Source organism: Stegodyphus dumicola, chromosome X1 (assembly GCF_044657685.1).
Source record: "Stegodyphus dumicola isolate Sdum_Otavi_A_Nest chromosome X1, ASM4465768v1".
NCBI lineage: Eukaryota > Metazoa > Arthropoda > Arachnida > Araneae > Eresidae > Stegodyphus > Stegodyphus dumicola.
This window is the reverse complement of record NC_140780.1, coordinates 251,293,916-251,308,419: the sequence shown is the minus strand read 5'-3', so window position 1 is coordinate 251,308,419 and position 14,504 is coordinate 251,293,916. Positions and strand designations below refer to the sequence as shown.

The 14,504-nt window shown below is 31.2% G+C and overlaps 1 long non-coding RNA gene across 7 annotated transcripts in view; it reads right to left on the bottom strand.

The window, feature by feature from the left end:
• LOC118185059 (uncharacterized) overlaps positions 1 to 14,504 on the bottom strand; it is a 67,111-nt gene that overhangs the window by 39,942 nt on the left and 12,665 nt on the right. For 3 of the 7 annotated variants that reach the window (XR_004757537.2, XR_004757538.2, XR_015038463.1), the window contains exon 3: positions 4,789 to 9,745. This is a non-coding gene — a long non-coding RNA (uncharacterized LOC118185059). The remainder of the gene's footprint in view (positions 1 to 4,788; positions 9,746 to 14,504) is intronic. The other 4 variants (XR_004757539.2, XR_015038460.1, XR_015038462.1 and 1 more) reach the window with 3 other exon arrangements.

Below are 14,504 nucleotides of genomic sequence, written 5' to 3'. Positions count from 1 at the left end.
CTGAAAAAACACAAGAATTTACACTAAATAAAACAAATATCAAAAATTTATATTTACAAGTTTAAAGCATTAAATTTTAATTCTGAAAAGAGGAAATTAATAAGACATGAACAAGTTACCCTATATATTTATTACAATAATTTAACTTTAAATAATATTTCAAATGAGAATTTATTTCTTAAACAAGATTAATTATTAAAACAGAGATTTTTAATTCATATATGTCTACACATGCACACAACACACACACATATATATATATAACACATTCAAAATGAGTCTATTGCTGAAGTGTTTATCTATAACTGAAGACAAATCTACTGATGCTTGCATGACATGTTTTGTAACATTAATGTGTTCTATTTTTAAAAACTAAAATATTCATTAATAACATTGTGGAGATAAAGGATCACATTTTACAAATTTAAAAAAGGAAGAAGAAAAAAAAAAAAAAAAAACAATTTCATACTCTAGTAGCCCTGAAATTCACACAATACAAATATTACATTCCATAAGTGAAAAATTTTCAAAAATTTATAAAAATGCTAATAAATACCTCATATGCACAAATATTATTTATTATAATATTATTTAAATTATGCACAAACAATTGCATTTAAATTATTAAATTGTTAAAACTGATGGAAACATGATATAAACTGAATTATTACTGGAAAGAAAATGAAGTATACTATTTTAAGAAGCAATATAAAAATGATCCAGTTACTATTTATACCATATTCTCTCATAAACATGTACCACCTATAGGTATTTTAATAATTTTTCAAAAAAGGAAAATAAAATTGCACTGAAATCATTTCATTGTTAAAACTGACATAAACATAACAAACTAATACACTAAAAAAAAATTCAACACATTCTTTCATAAAGTAATACAAATATAGTTCATTGACTAATTTTTAGTGCATTCTCTCAAAAACAAACCTCTCCAACTGCTATTTCAACAGCCTTTCAGAAAATGAAACTACACTAAAGAAAATAATACACATATTAAAGTAAAACATGGCCAAACTTTAAACAATTTTTTCTGCATTAAAATAATATAACTATTAAATGATCATGAATCAAATATTTTTGAAAAACTATGACTAAAATCCACAAACTATATAATATCACTGTATAATACACTGATTCAACTGTTAAAAAATTTATAAAAACAATGCATCTAAAACTGAATGTCTGCAAAAATATTAACATCTTAACCCTAGTTTATGATGGTTCATGGAAATGACTGAAATATGAAGAGCTTGAACATGTTTCAAACATGATCCAGTACCTACTGAAAATGTTAATAAATTAGTTAAAAGTCAATATATAAAACAGTTAAATATAAAATAGTTACTTCTTTTAAAATTTTCAGTTAAAATTCCAGCAACACTTGGAAGAATAATTGTAATACATTATATATTACATAATAATTATACTTCACATACATTTTATATGAAAATAATCCACTTTATCTGCAAAGATAATATGACTGGATCAAATCAATTATCAGCAAAGAAAATATGCAAAACGAACAATAAAATTCTGCAAAAGACAGAGAGAATTTCAAAATACAGTGAAACCTTCCTAAGAAATCAAGCTTCCCAAACCACAGTTGCAGGTAATTTCAGTCTTTCGTGGAAGTGGTCAACTTGTAGAAATGACAGTTCATATTTGATTGTATTCTTTAACATGTTGACAGTGGTGTGGATATTCATTGTTCTTTTCGTGCAGTGGCACTTGAATTAGCGGTCCGTCTGGTTTTTTGAATCACCCTAGTAAAGTAATAACAACAAAAAAGAAAAAACATTTTTTTAAATTCATATGTAGGATCCACGAGGAAGATGAGAAAGCGGTGCAAAGAATGCTATAAACGCTTAGCAAATCTAAAAGGTACTTAGTATGCCACAAATAGAGCAAAGAAAGTTACAGCATATTGCTATGATTATATCGGCAAGTCGGCACTTTGTTCAGCCTGCTTTAAGAAATTGCATAGAAAAAATTAATAATTATATTTAATTTATACGTTACATTTTATTTAATTTATAAGTTACATTTTAAGTTATTTGTTTTGTATTGAATGTTTAATTATAATATTGAAATACACTTTTGATTAATTAAAATAAAATTTTGTTCTTGGATCACGCTGCCCCACGGAACAGACAAGTATGACCCACTGGTGGGTCAGGCTGGCATCAATTGTGTTAAATAACAATGCTTTCAGATTTTATATTATGCCCAAAGGGGCATTTTTTAACAATTTGTGTGTTACCTTTACTTATTAATTATCATGTTCTTTGCACTTAAACCATAAAATTCAATTCAACAGCAATATTACAAAATATTTAAAAAAGCCTATATTTAGAATTTCCATAGTCTAGCATTCTGGAGATAATTTTTCCCCCCATACAGCATTGCCATTGCTCGCTTTGAAATTGCTGAGTTTGTTAATCAAAAAGTATTTAATGTTTGATAAAATATGAAATAGATAATAAAACAAATTCCAGACCTGGGCTTCCAGATGTCCATATTCGAATGCAGGACTACATTATTCAAAATTTGATGTCTCTAGGTACCATTGTTTTTTCACAGTGTGAGAAACATACATACAATCATGCAGATTTCTTCATTATTTAATTTCTTTAACTATAATGCAGGGCTCTAATATTTGGTGGCAACAATATGAAAAGTGGACTGATACTTATAGTGAACCGACACAAAATGCCAAAATGAAATTCACAGCCCTTCTGATCAAATTGCCCCTTTGGGCTAAAAAAAAACTGGTCACGTTAAAAGATTCTCCTTTCACAACTCTTAGAAAAGTGGTTGATATAAGAAGTTTCACTGTATTCAGTTATTAAAATAAATCAGAACTTTTTTTTATAAACAGTAATTAAATGTATCAGTGACAAAAGCTGCTTCGCAAAACCTACAGAATATGAATGTTAAAGCAATACAGTTGAAAGAAATAATCAGAACATTATTCTTAAGCATAAACAATACCTTAAATTTATTTTTAATATTTTCCTTTAGAAGGACAGAATTACAGATAAAATCAAAATCTCAAGAACACAATATTACTACAATATTCCTAGTGTATAAAAATTCAGTGATATTTTAGTACATTTCACTAAAATGTCCTTCAAAATAAAATCATTATATTTTTTATGGCTAAAATAAAACCTTATTTATTGAAGTCTACATAAAAATTATTTTTATTCTGCAATATTACTATATTTTATTGCACAATATTACAATATGTGGATCTATCAAACGTGCTCTCCTTCTAAAAAGAATAAAAAATTTCATACAGTACACAGTAAAGAATTCTGAGAATCTCAGTACACTTCAATCTAATCTTTCAATATTACTTACAAAAAATATATATGTGTACATAATTTAGCTTTATATTTGTATACCTGAAAATTACATTCAAGTATGGCCATGGCAAAATAATTCTAAAAGTGCTTTGGGTTTCAAGACAACACTAAAAAGGAAAGTTCATATATTAATTTATACACAGAACTGATAATTACAAACCCCATCCCTTTAATACACCAAAAACCTTCAAGTTTACAATTTATTATATAATTTAATTAAAATGCATTACAATATATTAAAATACACCTCAAATTCTATCTGGCAATCAAATATTTAAACATTTCTCAAAACTTTTATTAAATATCACATCATACACTAATGGATCAGCAAATAGTCCTTTCTGATTATCCACATATCCGACTCCCCTAAAACCTGCTAACTAATTGATGACTTCATTAAATTGGCGAAAAATGCTGCTCGGTTATCTTTACAGCTCACACAGACTGTTCCATTAATAAATAATAATAAAAGGAAGAATTTTTAAAAGACACGAGAAATTATATGAGGGAAAAAATCTATATGGCTGCTATTTACATTTTTGCAGCTTGTGGATACTGCTCAGGGAAATGAAAGTTAAATATAAACTGTGCAATTTTATATTAAAAGATGAGTATGGATGCACACAGACTTACCATCTCAAGTGAGGCAACAATAATTTGTTTAACAAATGGTTTTAAGTTGCAAATGGTTCAGAGAGATGGAATATGAATTCAGAACTTATTAACTGACCAGTTTAAAGTTTCAAAAACTTACCTCTGACAAGTTGTTCAAAACAGTAAACAAGGTAGATCTTTTTTTTTTTTTTTTTTTTTTTTTTACTTTTCCCTACTAAGTTTCATATCTTTATTTTTCCTAGAAGCTTACATAGATTTTAATTTTGAAAATTTAGTTCAGAATTAGGATTCAACTTTTCAAGATTCATGTTCACAATGCTTACTTGCTGTTACTATTTTTACTACTTTAATTACTTCACTGCAAATTTTCCTTAGGATAATCAGGATTACAATTTTCGATTTACTCAAACTTTATATATGTGTATATTATACATACATATATGTGTGTGTGCATGGATATACTCATTTAGAAATACATAACAGTAAAAAATTAGCTTCATATTTCACAGATAATCAAGGGGAAAGGTAAAAACAGAGTCTCATGCCAAATACAGTAGTTCTGTACATTTTCAATTTCTTATTCACTTTGATTTAAAAATTAATTTTTTGTAATACTAAGTACTTTTAATTGAACATATATAATTTCAGTGTGTTGCTGTATTTTCAAGAACTTCAATGTTTTACTATAAATGCTTAATCACTTTTCCAATAAAACTGCTGTTCTAGATATAAAATCACCAAAAAAAAAAAAAAAAAAAAATCAAGGAATTCCCTATGAAAAACTTACCTTTCTTGATTTATAGCTAATGTATCGTGTAAGAAGATCTGTTGAAAAAAGCAGATTGTCTGGAACTGGAATGCAGTATGTGAAAAAGCATTAAATACGCTAAAAAAAAAATCTCTTAGTAAATAAACCATTTTTCACAGTACAATACAAACATGCTCAGTGGCGTAGCTAGGGTGGTGCAAGGGGGGACATCCGTCCCCGCGCGCAGCATCCAGGGGACGCCAAATTGATGATACACATTTCAGAGTGAAATGTTTTCCATTCTTGGAACACAGAAAGGGTCGCAAAATCTTTAGGTGTCCCCGGGCGCTGAAAATCTTAGCTACGCCTCTGAACATGCCAATAATTTTACCTGTAGATGCACCTCAAGGACTACGAATAGTCTTTTTACAGAATAATTTACCAATGGTATATATAAGGATACACCAAAGAATTATGCTCAAATAAAAAAGAAAACTTCAGCTATTGTATTTGCATATGAGAAATTTCACCAGTACATATTTGGTAAGTGTTTTATAGTTGAAAGTGACCATAAACCACTGGCATCAATTTTGAAAAAGGCCATTAATTAAATGTCCAGCAAGATTACAAAGAATGTGTTAAGATTACAGCCATATCAGTTTGAGATAAAATATAAATCAGGAAAAGAACTTTTTATAGCTGATGCATTAGAAATTTTTCAACAGGAAACAGAAAAAGACAAACTAAGTTTTAAGAAAATTAATTTAAAATGGATGGCCAGATAAATAACGTACGGTCCCAGAGCTGGCAAAACTATATTTTAATTTCAAAGAAATTTCAAAAGCAAATGGATTGGCCAGAAATGTCAAAAGAAATTAAGATTTGGTTCTGAATTGTCCAATATGTTTGAGTTTCTGAAAAGCTAAAAGTAAAGAACCAATGATATCTAAAGAAATACCTAATAGTCCATGGGAAGTACTGGAAACAGAACTCTCTTACTTTCTAGGCAGTGAGGCAGTACTACCTTAGCAATAGGCATATCTAATGGGCAGTACTACCTTAACAAATGTGTTGAAATTAGACATTTGGGAGATGTGTCAAGTGTAGAAGTTACAAAACAGTTTGGGAAAAGAGTTCATGGATTGGTGCCTGTAAAAGAGAACATCATCCTAACTAAACACTACAAAGAGCAAAAACATTTACTGAAGAAACAAGCTTTACAAAAAAGATGTTATGTTAGGAATATAAGATCATTAATCCTAGGTAGTTCCTGGACCAATGATGTATACAAATAAGATGGAAAAAAACTAAAAAAAAAGTGGGAAAATTATAGATGCAGTAGAAAGACCACACTCATACAGGATTGTAAGAACAGATGGAAGAATTGCAGAAGGAAAAAAAGAGAGACATTCTTAAAGGAACTAAATGAAAAGATTTCATAGTGCAAAACAATTACAGTGGGTGATCAGTTAACAAACATAATCTGTTACATGACTATGTTCGCTATCCCATTTGTTTGTTAACCGATCATCAATTTACCATAGATTTTTTTGTGATATCGATTAGTTCGTTCTGGAGACCCTAAAAATTACATTTAAAAAAGGGATGTATACTTTCTTAGTAAGTTTATTTAAAAAATAATACATACAGTCTTGTATGTTAATCAGTCCTTTTCATTTTTTGTTTATGGGGCGTTAAAGAACATGTCCAATGTCGATTGCTTTTCTGTCTTTTTCAGGATTTTCCAGAAGTGATTAATAGCATTTTCTTGAAAATACAATTTCTTGCATACAATTTCTTGAAGCCCACAATAACCTCCTGATCCATTGGCTGAATCAGCAAAGTCATATTCGGAGGTTGAAACTGAATGGTCAACCCGGGAAAGTCTGGCAGCAAATTATCTTCAAGGCCCTTTGGGTCTCCTGGTGCATTGCCCAATAGTAGCAGTGCTTTCAGTGGCAAGTCATTGGTATTAAGGTAGTCCTTGATGCTCGGGGCACAAACTTTAAACAGCCATTCTTTGAAAAGAGTCAATGTCCCATGCCATCTGATTCGATTTCCACATTACTGGCAGTCTTGTTTTGATTATGGATTTTTTTAATGCTCTAGGATTCTCAGAGTGGTAAACGAAAAGTGGTTTAAGCTTCATATCACCACTAGCGTTAGCTCTCAAAAGTAACGTCAATTGGTCTTTCATGGGTTTATGCCCAGGAACACTTTTCTAATCTTTCGTGATGTAGGTACAGTTCGGCATGCACTTCCAAAACAAACCAATTTCATTAGGATTAAATATTTGTTGTGGACGATACCCTTCTGTTTCAATGAATTCTTGAAATTTGAGACAGTACTTCTCAGCTTCTTCTTTATCTGCACTAGCAGACTCACCATGCATTAATACATGTTTAATTCCAGGTCTCCTTTTAAATAACCAACCAGTAGTAGCCTTGAATTCTAACTCCTTGGATAACGAACCTGGAGTTTGTTCTTTCAGTTTCTCAAAAATTTCTCTAGCCTTTTCTTAAATGATAGCCATACTAGTTGCATCTCTTTTCATTTCCTGTTCATTTATCCAAACTAAAACCTCTCCATTTTTTCATGGAAGGCACTTCTTTGCTTCGCAGATGTGATTTTCATTACTCCTTTAGATGCTTGAGTCTTCTTGATGATATACTTCTTAGCTAAGATGGTGCATATTGTAGACCTGTTTAAGCCATCTTCTGTCCACTCTCTACTTTGGCTATAATCTCTTGCTTATTTTTTATGGCGAGCACAGTTCTTGGCACTCCACACTTTTTGGGACCCATACTATTGTCAGATTTTCAGTTTTTTATAAAGGGTTCAGAAAAACGCATGCAAAAATTTAGAGGAACAGAAACCAACTAGCGTACACAATTGACAAAGTTTCGGTGCACACTAGCTATGCTGCGATATGTAACAATGTGGGAAACCAAATCATACTTCACTGCTACATGATATAGTTCACGTTAGCACCACATATGTGTTATTACTACATTCAGGGTTGCCAATGGCGACTTTTTAATGCAAAAAAAAGGGACCAAAATGACCATTTTTAAAAAAGCGGTGCCGACTTTTTTAAACTTTGGGCAACTATTTCAATTTTTTAAAACATTCTTTTGTACGAAATAACATAGGTGATAATTACAGTAGTGGTATTTTCAAACACTGCTACAGCCTCGAATGTGTTATTGCAAAAAAAGTGCTGATCATGCATTTTCTGAGGTAAATAATGTGTCGTGGTTTGCTTCTAAATGAAGGGTAACTATCCTTCCGTTCGCTATTATAAATTTGCTGGATCAGCGAGATGAATAAATGAATAAAAGGAGCTGGGAGGGAAAGAAGACGCATATTGTTTCACAGTGAGAGGAAAGGAGTCTGCCGTTTGGAATTAGTCATTCAAGACTACGTATGGGACGGTGAATGAACAAATGGGGGGGGGAAGGCACTCAAAATGAAATCAGAATGATTTTTTTTTTTCCAATAGAATATTTATTGCCATTCAAAACTGAAACTGATGGCCTACTTTGGCTACAAATATTCTATTGGAATTTTTTTTTTTTTTTCCCCCATTTTAGAACTTTGAAGTTTTATAAGGCAAGCAACATAATTCAAGTGAGATGAAAAACTATTTTTGGTCCGTTGGGTTTGACAACCCTGCACATTATGGTCCAAGAGCCGAGAAGTGTTCGTTAGAATTTATTTTAATTCGTTATCCGAACACAAAAATCTTTCGTGAAAGTGTTCGTTGTCCGATTTGTTTGTTAACCGATCACCCACTGGATGATAATGAAAGCCATGAAAATGTGAATGAACCTGAGATTGGTAAAAGTATACTCCAAATTCAGATGTGCCTGTAAATTCTCCTGCATGCAACAGAAGTGTTGTGCTACCAAATTCTCAAAGAGGTGTTGTATCACCAAATTTTGAAAACTGACATAACTATGTTACTCAACCTGGTAGGACTGTTAAAAAACCTTATTATTTAAAACAGTATGTATAATCTTTTTATTTCTATCAAAAAAAAAGGAGATGTCACATATGTAACTGTAACATAATATATATTATAACCATAACTGCAAAACAATAGCAGCAGTGTAGAATAAATTACGTTTAGCTGATCCTGTAATCTTTTCACTTATCTATAACAAATAAATACTGTTATAATCTTGTGAAGTGATGTTTGCTGTACTCAATATAGTTTGGTTTGATAAACCATTTTATTCTCAGTCTGTTTAATTACCAATCCCATGATGGTTAGAGGGCACTTACTGTATAAACATATGCAAGCAAAGCAATGAAGTTCTAAAAAAATTATGCCACTATAATAAAAAACTTACGCCTTAATATATGTAATAATGTGAAACAAAATGATCAACTTATTTAATATTGGCAACATATTTTCACTTTGTTAGATGAAAATTTCAGAAGATTCAAATCAGATGTAAAACAATGTAAAAATAGCATTCAACAAATATTTTTTTTTTTTTTTCCAAAAGAGTTAGGAACTTTACAAATGTTATGTTAACATGCAGCATAATTCAACATTTACATTAAAGTAAATTTTAATGCTCCCTCCAAGAAATTACTTCAAATATGTACAGTGTCATTAAATGGCTTTTTGAACTTTGGCTGATTTGCCCCATTCCTTTGGATGGTTTTTAACTATACATATGCTTGCTGATTTCACCTAGGTGATAAGGAATCTGTAGTTCAAAGAGTAAAGAAGGAAATTGTTATTATTCCAAACCCATAAATCATTTCACCATCTTATCACAAGAATGTTATTCAAGGTGCATCACAGATTGTAGGCACTTGCAATGGGAAAAAGCCAACATCAATGCTCACGCCTTACCAGGGAGTAGAACCCATCAGAATAACAGTCAGCTACAGCATAATGTCAAACTGTGCAAAGCAGCCATCCTTCTTTAGTTGAAAATTTTCAATGCTCTTCTTTTTTTACAATAGCCTACAAAATCACCTGCAAAGTATTAGTACATTCCATTAAAATCTTATGTAGAATGACCATTGGATAATTTCTCTGTTAACATGATGTATACCAAGCTAAGTATACCAAATTCAAATAAGACTAGGATAGGCTAACATTACTGCTTTATAATATACACATTACCCTTCGATTAAGATTAGTAAAGTTAAAGACAAGGCAAAATTGAATGCATTGTAATTCTAAAGAAATTGGTAGATTTTACAAAACATTTAACACTGCAAAGATATAACAACTAGGCTTATCTTGAAAATAAGCTTCCCAGTGCTTTAAATTATTTGATACTGTTTCAAGAAATTCAGCAGATATGGTGTAATAAATTTAGAATCTTGTCTGGTTTAAAGCTCATTTTCATTGTTATAACTTTCAATTATAGTCTCCTAAGCTTTATTTCCTTATCAATTCTCTTAATAAATTTAAAATAAAAATAACATTACATAACTTAATGCTTTCAATTCTGAAGCTTATAACTGAGACATTATCATTCATTCATTCATTGAGAATCTGCAGCATTACGGTACTCTAAAAAATTATGGTGTATTATGAAGAACTCAGAGAGACAACAGAGGAACTATTTTCAGCAATAAAAGGTTTTTCCAAAGTGTGATCCTTATTCATGAATAGCATTTACATATAATGAAAAACATGGCATAACCAAAATACCTATAATATAGAATTTTTAATAAAAATTTTAAATTATGAATTTTAAAAACAGTATGAATTTTAAAAATGCAAAAATAGTGCCTTAAAAATTTTATCCCCCCCAAAAATACAATACTAATACTAAATATGGATCATGTATTTAAAGGCAAATGAACTCCCAGTTTTTGCAACATTTATGATTTAATTAACCTTGAAACACTAGAAGTATGATGATGGACTTATATCACATACAGATACTACAATAATATTTATGTCACATCAAGATACCTACGTCCTCTGATAAGGTCAAATTTTTTTTACTAATAAAGGAAAGATTCCGATTTCACCAAATTCTCTCATCTTCGGTAAAAAGCAGCAACACACTGAGGTACATAGTTGAGCAGATAGATTATAAATTACACAGAAAGATGCGAGTCAATTTCATAATCACTTAAGTCTTAAAGGATGATTGAGTGAATATATACGGTACAAAGTCTGAAATCCGGACTGGTCGGGACTTTGGCGATTCCAGATTTGGGATTTTTATGGATAATAGACCAATGGTGAGATTAAATCTTTTATTTCAACTGTAGTTGATGATGTGAGCCTTAATAAAAATAGCTTGGAAAACTGTAAGGAAGACAAAGAAAAGCTAGACAAAAAGTGTGACATAAAAACTTTACAGACACTTTAAATTACACCTCCCAATTAAAACAATTCATGATTACTAGTGGTGACAATGAAGGATTTAAGGTCATCAGCGACTTTAATATCCACATGGAATAAAGTGCATGTAATTCATAAACTTTCAAACAAACCAATGTAACAGATTATTTTCAATAAATTTATGTATATAAAAAAACTCTATTGTTCATTTCATATATTTCTGTAAAGAATTTTCAGTTTCCATCAGTTTCAAATAAATACCTGTGACTATGTCACTTCTTTGCATATGATTTAGTTAAAGCTTGATACAACCTGACTTTCTAATTAAATTACATATTTTTAGTATGTATCCCCTGAAGAAGAGATGTTTCGATTTAAGGGACAAAATATCTGGTCAGGATGGTGTTCCTTACTGAGAGGTACTACAGTACAAAGTCGTCCGAAATCCGGACTCGTCGTATGGATACATTATCTTTCACTAAAACTTTAAGTGAAGTAAGAGCTGAACAGTTGTCTACAATCAGGACTATTTTTAAGTCATCAGGTAAACCAACCGAATTCAAATGATGCCGAGCTTCGGGTATAAAATGATTTTCAAACCAATCATTTATTAATGCTTGTGTCATCCATGCTCTTTCATTTGCACGATATATAACGGGGAAAATCATTACACCTTTTCAAATGCTCGAGGTAATGCATGTTTTCCGATTACGTAAAGTTTGCATTTGTGTGTTCCTGCAGCATTTGCGCATGCTAAAATTTTTGGAATCTTTTGTCATCAGTTGGAACCTTTTCTGTAGAGGTTGCCAAGGTATTTTCGCGGTACATATTGCCAGAAAAGACCAGTTTCATCAGCGCTGTGTTCTGGAGTTAATTGTTCACTAGTAATGAGTTCAATGAATTCATCTGCAAATTGTTCAGTGTCAGCTGAAGCTTTTCCCCCTGAAATTTTTAATTGTCTGATACCATGGCAATTTTTAAATTTGGTTAACCAACCTGTCGAATATGTGCACTCAGTGTTTTAAATCATTTCTTCATGAAATATTTTGGCTTGAACCATTAGCATTGGACCCGCCAATGGCACGTCCTCGCTGCAATGCTGTCTGACCCATTCAATCATCACTTTGTCACGATCGTCACTTTTAGCATAGTAAATACTTTTTCTGTTATTTATTGCAAGTGGGGTGTCAGAATTCACAAAAAAATTCAAAAAGCTCCTTTTTCACTTTTCTTATGTCATATACAGTTCACTTTACAATGCAATACTCCTCACATAATTTTGAGATGGATATGCCTTTATCCATTTTTTGCAGCAATTTCACTTTTTGTTTAATGGACATCAAAACATGCTTTTGCTTTGTAGATCCTTTGGCAGCTCCAGAATTGAAAACTCTTTTTGACATAATCGAAAGTTCAAGCTTAATTTTTATAAAATTGCTCTAATAACAGTCTGCAAAAAATAAGCTGGATCAAATTAGAAGATTAAGGAGCAATGCAGTCTGCTGCATTAACTGAAATGCTTTAGAATCAGTAAAGATACTTTTAGTCTAGCTTAATAGCATTTGTTATACATTATTGGCTGTGTATCACAAGATTAGCGATGAAAAGCAAGTTGTTCCGCTAAATTTTGTCTTGCTCCTATTTCATACTGAATTAAGCCTGAATTGTATTAGTTTAGTTTTGCATATGCTTAACGGCGTTAGATACCACCCAGTGCAATCTCTGCGGGTCCTAAATTCTGATACAAAACACCTTCCCAAGTTCTAAATTTTCACAGCGCCTAAACTTTGGATCCCAGCGCTTTTCCTAAATTATAAAAAAACTTCTCATCCCTTAATTTTGCCGATCGGTGCTTCCTCAAATTCCAAAAACTTTGTCTTCTCTAAATTCTACCATCTGGTGCAGCCATATTCTGCCACTACTTCTGGGTTTATGGTGAATAACATATCAGTTATTCTTAATTAAAACAGCACTAAATGTAATCTTTTGGCCTATGAGTTTCATTAACAAAATCTATTTTTAGCATATGAAAAGAAATTGCTGTTGAACTTCCCTCGTCAACATTTCTTAGAGCATTTAAAAATCTATAATTATGCTATAAACTTGTTATTCAATTACTAATATAAAAAAAAAGTTTAGGCATCACTGCATGAGCTATTACTGACGCTGTCAAGTATTGATAAACATGTGCTGATGAAAGCAAAATATAAATAATGACTCACCAGGTCGGCATTAGAGATATAGAATAGGTGAATGTTTCTGTTTGTGATGTATGCTAAGCAGGTACTCGGCTATGGAGCAAAATTATTAATCTCACAAATTTATACTTGCATGATTGTTTTTTCATAACGAGGTATTTTATTTAGCGCCTAAGTGAAATTAAGAATTGAAATTTTTAAGTGAAAACCACCACACGTTTTAATATGGAAGAAAAAAATCAAATGCACATGCATAAAGCTTACCAAAAAAAAAAGTTTGCAATGCAAAAAAAAAAAAAAAAATGTTTGTGGCTTTGAGGTCTGGATTTTAGATTATTTCGGATAGCGGATGTCTGGATTTCAGACTTTATACTGTACTATACACTTTTTACTGATGAATTGTTATGCAGTCATAAAACAATATTGTATAAATACAAACAATATTACATGACATAAAACAATTGCACACTGATAGTTGTCACATTTTGAACTTAGATTATCTCCTGTACACGTTGGTTACAGGTAACCCTATTTCATATTTTCACAGTGTAGCATAACTATCAAATGACCTTTTCTAAAATGCCAATTACAAAGTTATCAAATTCAGAAAGCCTTTTAAAAAGGCAGTGCTCCCTAGCTCAGTAGCCCTTATTACAACAAGTAAAACAACTCATATACTAGAAAAAACAGCAGAATGAGCGTGTGCTTTATTTTGTTTGTTAGTACTTGAATAACCCTTATTCTTCGTATCTGGAATGTGGATTTTCTCATAAATTTTTAATTTCTCTTCGAATTCAGGGTAAAAGTATAGTTTAGGGTACCCCTTGACGAAACTTGGTGATTTTTGGCGGTACATGGATACTGATTTTGTGCAATTTTGTACAAATTTTGTACCGATTTTGTACAAATTTTTAATTTCTCTTTGAATTCAGGGTAAAAGTATAGTTTAGGGTACCCCTTGACGAAACTTGGCGATTTTTGGCGGTAAATGGATACCGATTTCGTGCAATTCTTTGACTCGTTATTTTGGCTTGCAAAGTGGAGATTTTTGCACCAAAAATCGCCACTACACAAAGCCAAAATAACAAGACAAACAATTGCACAAACTTGGTATCCATGTACATATCAACTTATTTTCACTTAAAAAAAATTCTCGAATTGCACAAAAGTGGCAATGTGCACTCCTTTGACTTTATCCATGTACATGTCGACCTATTTTCACTTAAAAA